The 12,152-nt window shown below is 38.9% G+C and overlaps 2 long non-coding RNA genes across 2 annotated transcripts; both read right to left on the bottom strand.

Annotated features, from left to right (window-relative positions):
• Positions 1-2,097: 2,097 nt before the first annotated feature.
• On the bottom strand, positions 2,098-3,959 carry LOC140582671 (uncharacterized). The gene is made up of 5 exons (XR_011985480.1): positions 3,907-3,959; positions 3,729-3,832; positions 2,450-2,608; positions 2,307-2,367; positions 2,098-2,218 (listed from the first exon to the last, which is right to left on the bottom strand). It is a non-coding gene; the product is annotated as an uncharacterized lncRNA (long non-coding RNA).
• Positions 3,960-4,165: 206 nt separating this feature from the next.
• On the bottom strand, positions 4,166-4,787 carry LOC140582670 (uncharacterized). The gene is made up of 4 exons (XR_011985479.1): positions 4,695-4,787; positions 4,497-4,574; positions 4,296-4,384; positions 4,166-4,203 (listed from the first exon to the last, which is right to left on the bottom strand). It is a non-coding gene; the product is annotated as an uncharacterized lncRNA (long non-coding RNA).
• Between the last annotated feature and the right edge of the window lie 7,365 nt (positions 4,788-12,152).

Raw genomic sequence — 12,152 nt, 5'->3', positions numbered from 1 at the left:
TAGCTTTATGTTTTAAATTGAATCTCATTTTCATACCCTCTATGCATTTCAGACTAAAATGGCTAGGGAGAAGCTATTAGTGGAGGAACGAAAGAGAAGGAATAGGGAGTATCAAAAAAGAAGGCGACAAAAAATTTATAGTCAGCCTGAGCTGAAAGAAGAGTTGCTGAGAAAGGAGAGGGAAAGATGGAGAAATAGGGTGAATGAGGGCAAAATAAAAAACATCAGTGATTTGGAAGAAAGAGAAAAGAGGTATAAGAGAAGGTTTTGGAAACAAGCACAGAAAGAGTCAAGAGAACGCAAGAACAAAGCACAGGAAGGCCAGCATCTAGACACCCCACCACAGAGTCCTTTGGACATCTGTTTTGAGGAGCCAAGGAGTAGTAGACAGCTAGTTGCTGGTGAACGGGAAAGACGCAAAACTAGAAAAAGACACTCCAGAGAGATTAAAGCACTGAAAGACAAACTTGACAAGTTAAAAAAAGAGAGGGACAAGCTGAGAAGGGACTTGAACGTGGAAAACGTATTCAAAATGAGAAGACACAGGACTCACCTCGAACCAAAACAGAGATGATGGTTCAAGGGAGCCAACTCAGAAATCCTTTAATCAAAAGGTCACTGCTCTTCCACCATGCAATGACTGCAGAGCTGAGAAGAAATGCTCCTCGCACCCACAGAAGAGGCAAACTTGCATCCCAGCATCCAAAACTGTCTTTGTCTGGCCAAATTCTCAAGAAGTATCGCCTTATCCACAGGGTTCATGAGTTTGGCCTGACTTGTCAACTCCGTCAGAATGATATATTGGTTTTTTTTTTAAAGATGAGCTGTTTTGTTCCCTCAAGAATATTTGTTAATAAAATAGTTGCATTTTCAAAGTTATTGTGTAATTTTTATGCTTCTAAGTATCACTGTTCATTATGGAAATTAAATGATAAAATGATTAGTCCATACAACCTAAACTGCAATCATTAAACATTGATTAATCTAACCTTTAAAAGGTGATATGATTCATTTAAAAACATTTTTATGTGATTAAGACAATCAAAAAATGCTAAGAGTCTAAATATCTGTGATAACTTAATTAAAAATAATTTAATAGACATTTCTATGTGTCTGATGGTGTTGACAAAAATCCAGGGCTGATCCCGCAAACATCTAATTTATATAAAAAAAATTTAACTGGGAGATTGTTCCAAAACATGGTTACATAGCCAAACCCTCATTTAACATATATGTGTACACTGGTTTTTAAAATAATGAAGATTTTTTTTTAGAAAATCAAAACCTGTTTTGTCCCTGATCTCAAGAATCACTGATACAATAATGAACATTGAAAATGTAAAAATCTTCTCTGATCATTAAAATGACATATTTTGCAAATGTCGTTTCTGCTTGGTATCTGTTAAAACCCTCCAGCTTTCTCAGGATTAGGACTGTGACCTTGCAGAGAGATAAAGAATGAATGAGAACATGTTTTTATAGTTGACATTAAGGTATTAAATGACAAATAAATTATTTTTTTTCCCAGGAAGAAATGTTAAAATTGTTTAAATGTTGCATTTTAATAAATTATTTTTTAATTGAAACACAAAAGAAAAAGTGATTAACTTGCTAAAGTATCATCAATTACATGCAATAATGTAAAAAGGTGATTAAGCAAACACCCGCAGTAACTGTGGAACATTTTCTCACTGATCTTCATCTTTTGGTGAAATGATCTTTAGTATAGAAACAATAAGAATAAATAAGTATGGCTAATGCTGTCTTTGCAAACACTTCTATATTTAGATTGAACCTTACTTCTGGAACCATGACCTCTAAGATAAATGAGGTGTCCCCCATGCTTGACTTGTCCAGTTTTAAAACAGCGAAAGTTCTTTCTATGATGGCCTCTATCTGTAACAGGAACAAGTATAATTATGGAGTTAAAAATGTTATTCAAAAGATATAATGGCATAAATACACATACACACTATATTATTATTTTTATATATATATATATATATATATATATATATATATATATATATATATATATATATATATATATATATATATATGCGTATTTTAGGTTTGCAAAACAAAATTTACATACATGCTTTTCATCAAACACTGAGATGGATGTATCTCTAAGTTGTTTGAGTTTTGGGTCAAATGACGGGTTCTGGTGGAGATACATTCGGTTGGACTTCAGTGTTACAAGATCATTTTGAAGCGTCTATACCAGATTAAAAGAAGAGTAGTAAATAGTAAGCTTTAATCAATTGTCAGTTTCAAGTATCATGGCCGTGAAAACTATTTTTTACCATAATTTCCTCATCTGTAATCATTCTGACCACTAGTCCTTCACATAGAGCAGCATGTACACTGGAGATGGGAAAAAAAGAAGAATTAGTTTTATAACCAAATAACATTTTCCTAAGTAATCTAAATGTAATAATATTTGTACCTTTTATATGGATATGGCTCTGGAAAATGACAACCACAGCTGAATGGGGTGTCTGTGTCAAATGTGCTAGGGTCAGTCCCTGCACACTCACTGTGCAGCCAACCATCACAGTAGTCACACTGCACCCAGTTTATGGTTTTGACTTCTGGGTGCATTGACCTGTGAACAAGATTTTCTTTAATATCTACACATTTAAGATTGTCCAGACACATTTGTTGTGTTATTTACTTAGATTTCCAGAAAGCCTTTGATGTTGTCCCCCACAAACGGCTCTTGTTAAAGCTTAAAGCTGCAGGAATTTTAGGAACTGTGGCAGCTTGGATCAAAAACTGGCTAACTGATAGGAAGCAGCGAGTAGTTATTAGAGGCACTATGTCACAGTGGGCCTCCGTTTATAGTGGGGTACCGCAGGGTTCAATTTTAGGACCTCTATTGTTCCTAATTTACATTAATGATATTGACACGAATACATACAGTAAACTGGTTAAATTTGCAGACGACACTAAGGTGGGCGGGGTAGCAGATACTAATCTAGCAGCAGAGAGGCTTCAACGGGATCTGGATTTAATTAGCGAATGGGCTGATACTTGGCAGATGAAATTTAACACAGATAAATGCAAGGTAATCCATGCAGGGAGCAGAAATATAAAGTACAGATATTTTAAGGGTTCCACTGAAATAAAGGTAGCTGATTACGAGAAAGATCTCGGTATGTATGTTGATGCTTCCATGTCCCCCTCTCGCCAGTGTGGGGAAGCAATAAAAAAGGCTAACAGAATGTTGGGTTATATCTCTAGATGTGTGGAGTTTAAGTCAAGGGAGGTGATGTTACACTTATATAATTCCTTGGTAAGACCCCACCTAGAATACTGTGTGCAGGTTTGGTCACCATACCTCAAGAAGGACATTGCTGCCTTAGAAAAGGTGCAACGAAGAGCTACGAGAATGATTCCTGGTCTTAGAGGAATGTCTTACGAGGAGTGGTTAGCGGAACTGAATCTGTTCAGCCTTGAGCAAAGGAGACTAAGGGGGGATATGATTCAGGTCTATGAGTTGTAACACTTCTTTACACAGCGTGTAGTCAGAATATGGAATAGTCTTCCTGCTATTGTAGTGGAAGCTAAAACCATGGGTTCCTTTAAATCAGAGCTAGATAAGATTTTAACAACTCTGAGCTATTAGCTAAGTTCTCCCCAAACGAGCTTGATGGGCCGAATGGCCTCCTCTCGTTTGTAAATTTCTTATGTTCTTATGTTCTTATTAAAAAAAAAGGTCTTACTTTTTTCTGATCTTTTGATACACACAGGCATAAATGCCCTGTGCAAGGCAGCAGCTTCTAGATCTTTCGGTTTCTCTCCGTCTTTTCAGTGCTGGAAGGGCCTGCTAAGATAAATAGATTTTAATCACAGTTTTTCAAAGGAAATATATTGGCTAAAAAAATAGTCATCACTGCATACCTCTGATACTGAAATATCCTTTACCAGGCATGATGCATGATATAGTCGAAGATGACACAGCTGTTCAGGTTGAAGTACCTCAGGTGACATTTTTGTTTCCTTAACATCTGTCTCAGCCATCTGTTAAAGAACTACAACTTAGTAGGTGTTTGCAATATTACCAAAACATGACAAAAATAACTGTTTAAACATACCGTGCATACAAACACCCCACAATTGAAGTCATCTGTGTGCTTCCACATCTGAGGACAGGATATTGTCCAGCCATCTAAGGAGTTGTGCTAGCGAAAAATGTGTCTAAAAACACAAACCACAACTTACTCATGATTTCTGACCAAGCACATTGTCATATGAAATATATATCTTTGTTAACACACAAGATATTACACCTGAGCATTTCCAAAACTTCCTCATCTATTGTGTTGTGTTGCTCACTCGAATCATATATTCTCACTTCTTTTCCTGGTACAGCAAATACCTGTTTTGAATAAATTAAAGTATATAAGGTTTGTAAAAAAAAAAATCACATAAAAGGACATTTAAGAAAATATAATTGTATTTGACATTAACTGAAATATAATTAATATTACCCAAAGAATGAAGTGGTTTCCCCACTCAGGTCCAAGAGATCCCCCAACAATTCGTGGCCACAGAACCTTCTCTGCATCCTGCAAATATAGAAGCATTGTGTGAAAAAATTGCAGTCAGCATATACAGTATACAAAATTATATATTCATGTTAAATGCAATTAATTACTTTATTTAAAACAAATATTTTTGCTTTATACCTTAAGAGGTTCGATTTCATTGTCTGGAATGTTCCTGTTGGTTTGCCATTCTCTGTGCCAGACAATAAACTGGTGTGTTGCCAGGGCCATAGTCTATATAAGAACATAAGAACTATACAAACGAGAGGAGGCCATTCGGCCCATCGAGCTCGCTTGGGGAGAACTTAACTAATAGCTCAGAGTTGTTAAAATCTTATCTAGCTCTGATTTAAAGGAACCCAAGGATTCAGCTTGCACTACGTTATCAGGAAGACTATTCCATACTCTGACTACACGCTGTGTAAAGAAGTGCTTCCTTAAATCCAGTTTGAAATGTTCTCCCGCTAATTTCCACCTATGGCCACGAGTTCTTGTATTTGAACTAATGCTGAAGTAACTATTCGGTTGAACAGCATCCAAACCTGTTTGAATCTTATAGACCTGGATCATGTCCCCCCTCAGTCTCCTTTGCTTGAGGCTGAACAGATTTAGCTCAAATAACCTTTCCTCGTATGACATTCCTCTAAGACCAGGAATCATTCTTGTGGCCCTACGCTGCACCTTTTCTAAGGCCGCTATGTCCTTTTTAAGATATGGTGACCAAACCTGTACACAATATTCTAGGTGAGGTCTCACCAAGGAATTGTATAATCTTAGCATTACCTCCCTTGACTTAAACTCCACACACCTGGAGATATACCCCAACATCCTATTGGCCTTTTTTATTGCTTCCCCGCACTGGCGAGAATGAGACATGGAAGCATCAACATACACACCAAGGTCTTTCTCATAATCAGCTACCTTTATTTCAGTAGGTCCCATAAAATACCTGTCCTTTATATTTCTGCTCCCTACATGGAGTACCTTACATTTGTCTATGTTAAATTTCATCTGCCAGGTGTCAGCCCAGTCACTAATTAAATTAAGATCCCGCTGTAGCTGCTGAGCCGCTAGTTCAGTATCTGCTACACCACCCACCTTGGTGTCATTTGCAAATTTCACCAGTTTACTGTATATATTGGTGTCTATATCATTTATGTAAATAAGGAACAAAAGTGGTCCTAAAATTGAACCCTGCGGTACCCCACTATGAACGCAGGCCCACTGTGACATCGAGCCTCTTATAACTACTCGCTGCTTCCTATCCGTTAACCAGTTATCAATCCAAGTCGCTACAGTTCCTAAAATACCTGTCGCTTTGAGTTTAAGTGAGAGCCTCTTGTGGGGAACAACATCAAAAGCCTTTTGGAAATCTAAATAGATGACATCATAGGCCTTCTTATCATCAACTTCCTGAGTAGCTTCCTCAAAAAACTCCAACAGATTTGTTAAACAGGATCTACCTCTCCTAAATCCATGCTGGCTATCCCTCAAAATGTTATTTGAGTCCAGGTAATCTACCATTTTCTCTTTGATTATAGCCTCCATAACTTTACCAGTTATACAAGTTAGACTGATTGGCCTATAGTTTGACAAATTACTTCTATCCCCTTTTTTGAAAATGGGCGTTATGTTGGCATGCTTCTAATCAGAAGGTACCACACCTTCAGATAAGGATTTTTGAAACAGTAATGTTAAGGGTCGGCAAATAATATCCCTCATCTCTTTTAACACTATAGGTAAGATGCCATCAGGGCCCTGTGATTTATTTATTTTGAGCTTAGCTAGGCTTTGCAAAACATCAGATTCAGTTATATATATATTAGTTATAGACGATGTTGGATTAGTAATAAGAACTGGTAAGTTACTAGTGTCCTCAACAGTGAATACCCGTGCAAAACTATCATTGAACTCATTTACTATGTCAATGTCGTTTTCAATTATAAGACCCTTACTATCCTGCAGATTAGTGATTTCAGCTTTTAGAGCTCTTTTAGAGTTAAAATACTGGAAGAAACTTTTAACGTCATCCTTAGCCTCCAATGCGATCTTCCTTTCGACATTCCTTTTAGCTCGTCTAATGTCATTTTTTAATTCAGCCTGTAGATTTAGATACTCTTGCTTTATTATGTCATCATCAGTTATTTTCCATCTCTGGAACAAAGCCCTTTTCCTCCTTACTTTATACTTTATGTCCCTATTAAACCACCTAGGTTGCAATTTCCTAGATTTATTCTTGCTAGAAACAGGTATGAAGTCCTCTTGTACTTGCAATAATGTGCTTTTAAAAAATTCCTATGCCTCTTCAACAGTTTTGTTAATTAACTCCATCCAGTTCACAGTTTCTAGTTTTAATCTCATACAATTGAAGTTAGCCTTCCTAACATTATATATTTTTGATTTGGACTTTGCTCTTCGGGCACTAAACTTAACCTCAAATTTAACCATGTTATGATCGCTACTGTCAAGTGGTTCTAAAACGTCTAATTTACCAATCCTGTCCTGGTTATTAGACAAAACAAGATCAAGAATGGCATCTCCCCTGGTAGGGGTGTTAACAAACTGAGTAAAAAAACAATCCTGTACTAATTCCACCATGTCAAGTTCATTTTCAGAAGAGCCAGCAACAATGTCCCACTGCATCCCCGGTAGATTAAAATCACCCATAACTACCACATCATTTTTATTGCTCATAATCCTAATATCACTGTATAACAATCTGCTTTCCTCAGCAGCTACATTGGGTGCTCTGTAACAAACACCGACAATTAGGCTATTTGAGTTTGTAGCATCTAATTTTACCCACATAGCTTCCGTAGTTTTACTTATATCAGTAAGCTCCCTTGCCTGCAAGTTTTCCTTTACATATACTGCAACACCACCTCCCTTCTTACCTATACGGTCTTTACGGAACAATGTGTAACCATCCATATTATATTCTTGTCCATCCTTATCACTCAACCACGTTTCAGTTATTGCTATAATATCATAAGAGTCCGATGAGATAAGAGCCTCTAAATCATGAATTTTATTCCTAATACTCCTGGCGTTTAAATACAGACAACAAAGGGTAGGCCTATTACAGTGCCTACTAATATGATTTTTTGGGGCTTTCCGTTTCCCCCCAGTTACATACTTAACTAACCTCCCTGCCCCCCCAGTCCCTAGTTTAAACATTCCTCAACTACTCTACAAATACGCCTTCCCAGTACACTGGTTCCCCTCCGGTTCAGATGCAACCCATCCGGCTTGAACAGGTCCCACCTGTTCCAGAAGGTCCTCCAGTGCCCCATAAACCTAAACCCCTCTTTCCTACACCATCCTTTTAGCCACGCATTTAATCTCCTTATCTCAGTTAACTTAGCCTGACTTATTTCAGAAAATACCACCATGGACGTTCTGCTTCTAAGCTTATTGGCGACTTCTATAAATTTATCCTGCAGAACAGCCCTTCTACCCTTGCCTATGTCATTGGTGCCAACATGCACCACGACAACTGGATCCACCCCAGCTGGGGCCAAAAGCTTGTCCACACGATCTGGAAGGTCTCCTACCTGGGCACCAGGCAGGCAAGATACCGTACGGGACCCTCTATCACGCATGCACACATAACTGTCTACTCCCCTAATAATTGAATCCCCCACTACCACAACCTCCCTTTTTCTGGGGGGAGGGGGCTCCTCAGTGCCCAAGGGCCCACCTGCTTCCCCAGTCCCTTCCGGCTCTAAAGCTGGAAGCACCTGAAACCTGTTAGACACAGACACCTCAGGTGATGCCGCCTCTGTAACATGTGTACGCCTTTTCCTGCGTCTACGACCTACGGTCACCCAGCTCTCTCGACCTCTCTGCTCTTCATTCTCCCTCCCCCCCACTAGTGGCGTACACACCATCTCCCTAAACGGCGTATCAACTAGCTCATCTAACTCACTGTTGCATTGGATGCGAGCCAGTTGCTCCTCAAGGTCGCGAACCTTGACCATGAGTGAGTCCACTAGCTTACATCGCTCGCAGATGAAGTCCGACTGGACACTAACGTCCAGAAGGGCAAACATCTTGCAAACGCAACACTGAGCCGGCCCCATAATTAACTAACTCACTATGACCCCGTACTCCCAGCCCAGTAAATTTATATAGTGTATTTAACTATAAAGATTAATTTGCGTAACAATAAATGCAGTAACGTGCGGAGTACACTAAAATAAGTTATTACTTGTGTTAAAACGGAACTTAATTATTATTTTATTTAAAATTTTAAACCTGATAAATTTACTACTACTTACCAGAAGAACTTCTGCCTGAACCAAGTATGAACTAAAAACAAGGCGAAATCGAAGTTGCTCTTGGGAGGTCGAAAAACCACAAAAACCCCCTCACAGCAGGCTACTGCCGGAGCGGGAAAAAAGTGGAAAATGTCCTCCCGGCCCCGACTTGCGACCGAGCAAAGCTCAGGAGCAACTGTCCTTTTCCGACGCTGGGTAGCGATACCGACGTTAGATATTATTAGTTATTATCGCCCCGCGGGTGTTTGCTACGGAGTTTAAACGCGGACAGAAAAACGCCGCTCAGAAAAATCGCGCTGTTAATTAACAGACAGGACAGACAAGCACTCACGCTGACCGAAATAAGAACAATAAATAGAAATAAACAGCCACCCACGTAAACAGGTAAAGCACACAAACACTCAAAACACTCCAAAAAACAATCCCAAACAATCGCTGCAGCTCAACACCACTCTCTCGCAGCAATCCCAGCAATCCTCGCAGCAATATGAACAAAGGAAGAACAAGGGTCACGTTTTGTCACGTAGCGTGGAGCGGGCAGGCAAAAAGCAGGCGAGAACAGACGGGTGGACGGAGGTAACAGGGTTCAATCAGGACGAGAGGGCAGACAGGCACTACATCCACTAACAACAGCACAACAATACAATGACGTATCTCGGGAAACTAACTCAGACGCAGACTAAATACACAGGACATGCTGAACGTAACAGGTTGATTACAATCGGGAATCAACACGAGGTAACGAGGGGGGCGTGGCACACACGAGTATCGTACGAGCCGGGCGAGACAACAAGAAGGAGAAAAAAGTTAATGAAGATTTTGAGCAGAACAAAGGTCGGGCTGGGAGTCCCTGATTTTAAAAACTCGGGAAAAGTTGATCTATTCTCATAGGTCATGGATCACACTTAAATGGCAAGCTTCACTCAAGAATAACTCAGTAAGTTCGTGCTTTTTCTAAGAAATTGATGAGTATTAAGTATTGGAATGTATTAAATAAGTGTGGGATTTTTTGGGGATTTATGTGTAACTCAACATACTTACATTGGTTTTGTATTTGGCAATCTGGGCAACACGGGAATTAACAGCCTTCCAAAAACAAAAAATAACAAGGTTATTTTTTTTATTAGGGAAATGTGCTGGCAACCTATTATAAATGTCATCAAGAAGGGATAAAAAAAAGCCAACAAATGTTTAACTTACATCATCGGTAAGCCAGGGAAGCCTTGATGCCTGGGACACTGTCAAGTCAATGAGGCTCTGTGGACAGATACTCATCAGCTCTTTGATATTTAGGATGGTGTTGTCAGTGAACCTGAGAATTGTCTGGCGGTCGCTCATTGTCCCCTTGAACAGTGTTAAGAGTTTATCCTGCATTTTACAAAATGAATTCATGTTCGGGTTAGGGTGAACTCTAGGGCTGTAGCTATCGAATATTTTGGTAATCGAGTATTCTACTGAAAATTCCATCAAGTAATCGAGTAATCGGATAAAACATATTTGAGGCGCACATATTTTAGGGAATCAGAAAGTGAAACTCGGAGCCGATCCGCTACTGCGTCAATACGAATAGTCGCCACCAGGGGGCGTCTGGGTCTCGATCTGGAAGTACAGTATGCAGCTCATATGCAGGCCTTTGTAAATTACTTGTTTGTTTTTTTAATTTATTCATTTATATTGTTTATTTTATAGATAGTTTTAATATTTCTCTAGATATTTTATTATTGTTATTTGTAATTTTTCTATGTGTAATTTTTCTATTTGTCATTTATTGTTAGGATTTTATATTTCTCTATTTTGCACAAATAAAAAATGTACTTTGCACACAGAAATGTCTTTGACCTATTCCAAGCCACAATTCCAAAAATACACACTTATAACAAGTCTTCTCTTCATATAGGATGGATTATGAAAGGTCCAAGGGGCCAAGAACAGTGCACAAGACACCTCAAAGGGTGTCTTTCATTATAGACCAAGATAATAAATACAGCTGAAGTGGTTTTCAAGTAGTAAGCAAAAGATTCTTTGACTCTACAAAAGGACTTTGGAGTCTCTGAGTGCCTGCCTTTACTAAAACAGTTGTAAAATACTCAATTCTTATTCTTCTGAGCTCAAAATTTGAACATAAGTTCACAAGGTCTGTGGCTATGGCCTAAAGGTGTTTCAGCCCAGTGTACAATGCCAGACGTTTGACCAACGTTTATGAAATCCTTTGTTCCAACCTGTGTTGCTTTGTAACAGAAGGTTGTACATATTGGTTTTTTCTTGCACATGAAACTTCAAGGTCTTAGCTTTCAAATGGACTGACAACATGCAAAAAGACCAAAGTATGAGGGAGCTGTGAGCTTTTAAAGCTGGGTACACTTAAGGGGTTACTTAAAGAGCAATCTTAAATATGTAAGAGAAAATAAGACAGGTCTCTTAAAATGAACAACTAATTGATTTCTTCTTTGAAAAAGAAAATCAACATTTTTTTATATCTGCTGGGTTACTCGTGTTTTCTGTCAGTGAGTGGAGTGTCAGATTGGCAGGCAGCTAGCCACCCTGTATGACACGAGAGAACTTGTACTACTACTTAGTTAATAGTATCCAGTGGTGGGTTGCACCAGCTTAGCGTAAGTTCGATCCTAAAGTATGGTGTAAAGTATACCTTAAGTCTTACGTTGAAACTAGATAGTTTGAAACTAGCGCCGCATTCTTTGTCGGTTGCACTACTGCCACTTAAGTTACATCGTAGTTAGTAGCTACTAAATAAAGTTACTGTCGCAAAGAATGACGTTTTTACCGTGGACAACCAATCAATATCACTGTCTGATTTTACCGGAACTAACTCGCTGTTCTCCATGCTTTTCGACTACTGTATACACATTTTGTATGTAGCCTTAGTAATGTCCTTCTACAGGCGTTGCTTAGTTGTTCGGGATGAAAAAAAAATATCATTTAAGTTTGGGTTATAAATAGCTACCGATTTATGTTCTCTGTATCTGTCAGAAGAATATCAACCACAGGGCAGCTCATCTGCTGTATCTAGATGATCGCGAAAAGTTGCCAGCTGCTGATCGAAGGTTTTCAAATAGAACTTTGCGGCCCAATATCAATAGGAAAGTGCCCGAGAAACATTTGCCAGCAACATTGCTCAAAAGGTTGCCGTGCATCGTCACCCTAAGAAGTGTGTTCGCTAGGTATGTTTATCAAGTCAAATTCGTGGTAATTTATTGTGGATGCTTTACAGTCGTTCTGCTACACGTAAGGCTCGAGCTCAAGGAATACAAACAGGGTTCACGAGCAAAAAATAACGGTAGGGCAACGACTTCGTCTAGCT

The sequence above is a fragment of the Paramormyrops kingsleyae genome, chromosome 25 (genome assembly GCF_048594095.1).
Source record: "Paramormyrops kingsleyae isolate MSU_618 chromosome 25, PKINGS_0.4, whole genome shotgun sequence".
NCBI lineage: Eukaryota > Metazoa > Chordata > Actinopteri > Osteoglossiformes > Mormyridae > Paramormyrops > Paramormyrops kingsleyae.
Note: the sequence above shows the minus strand (reverse complement) of the source record. Positions and strands in the feature narration are given on the sequence as shown.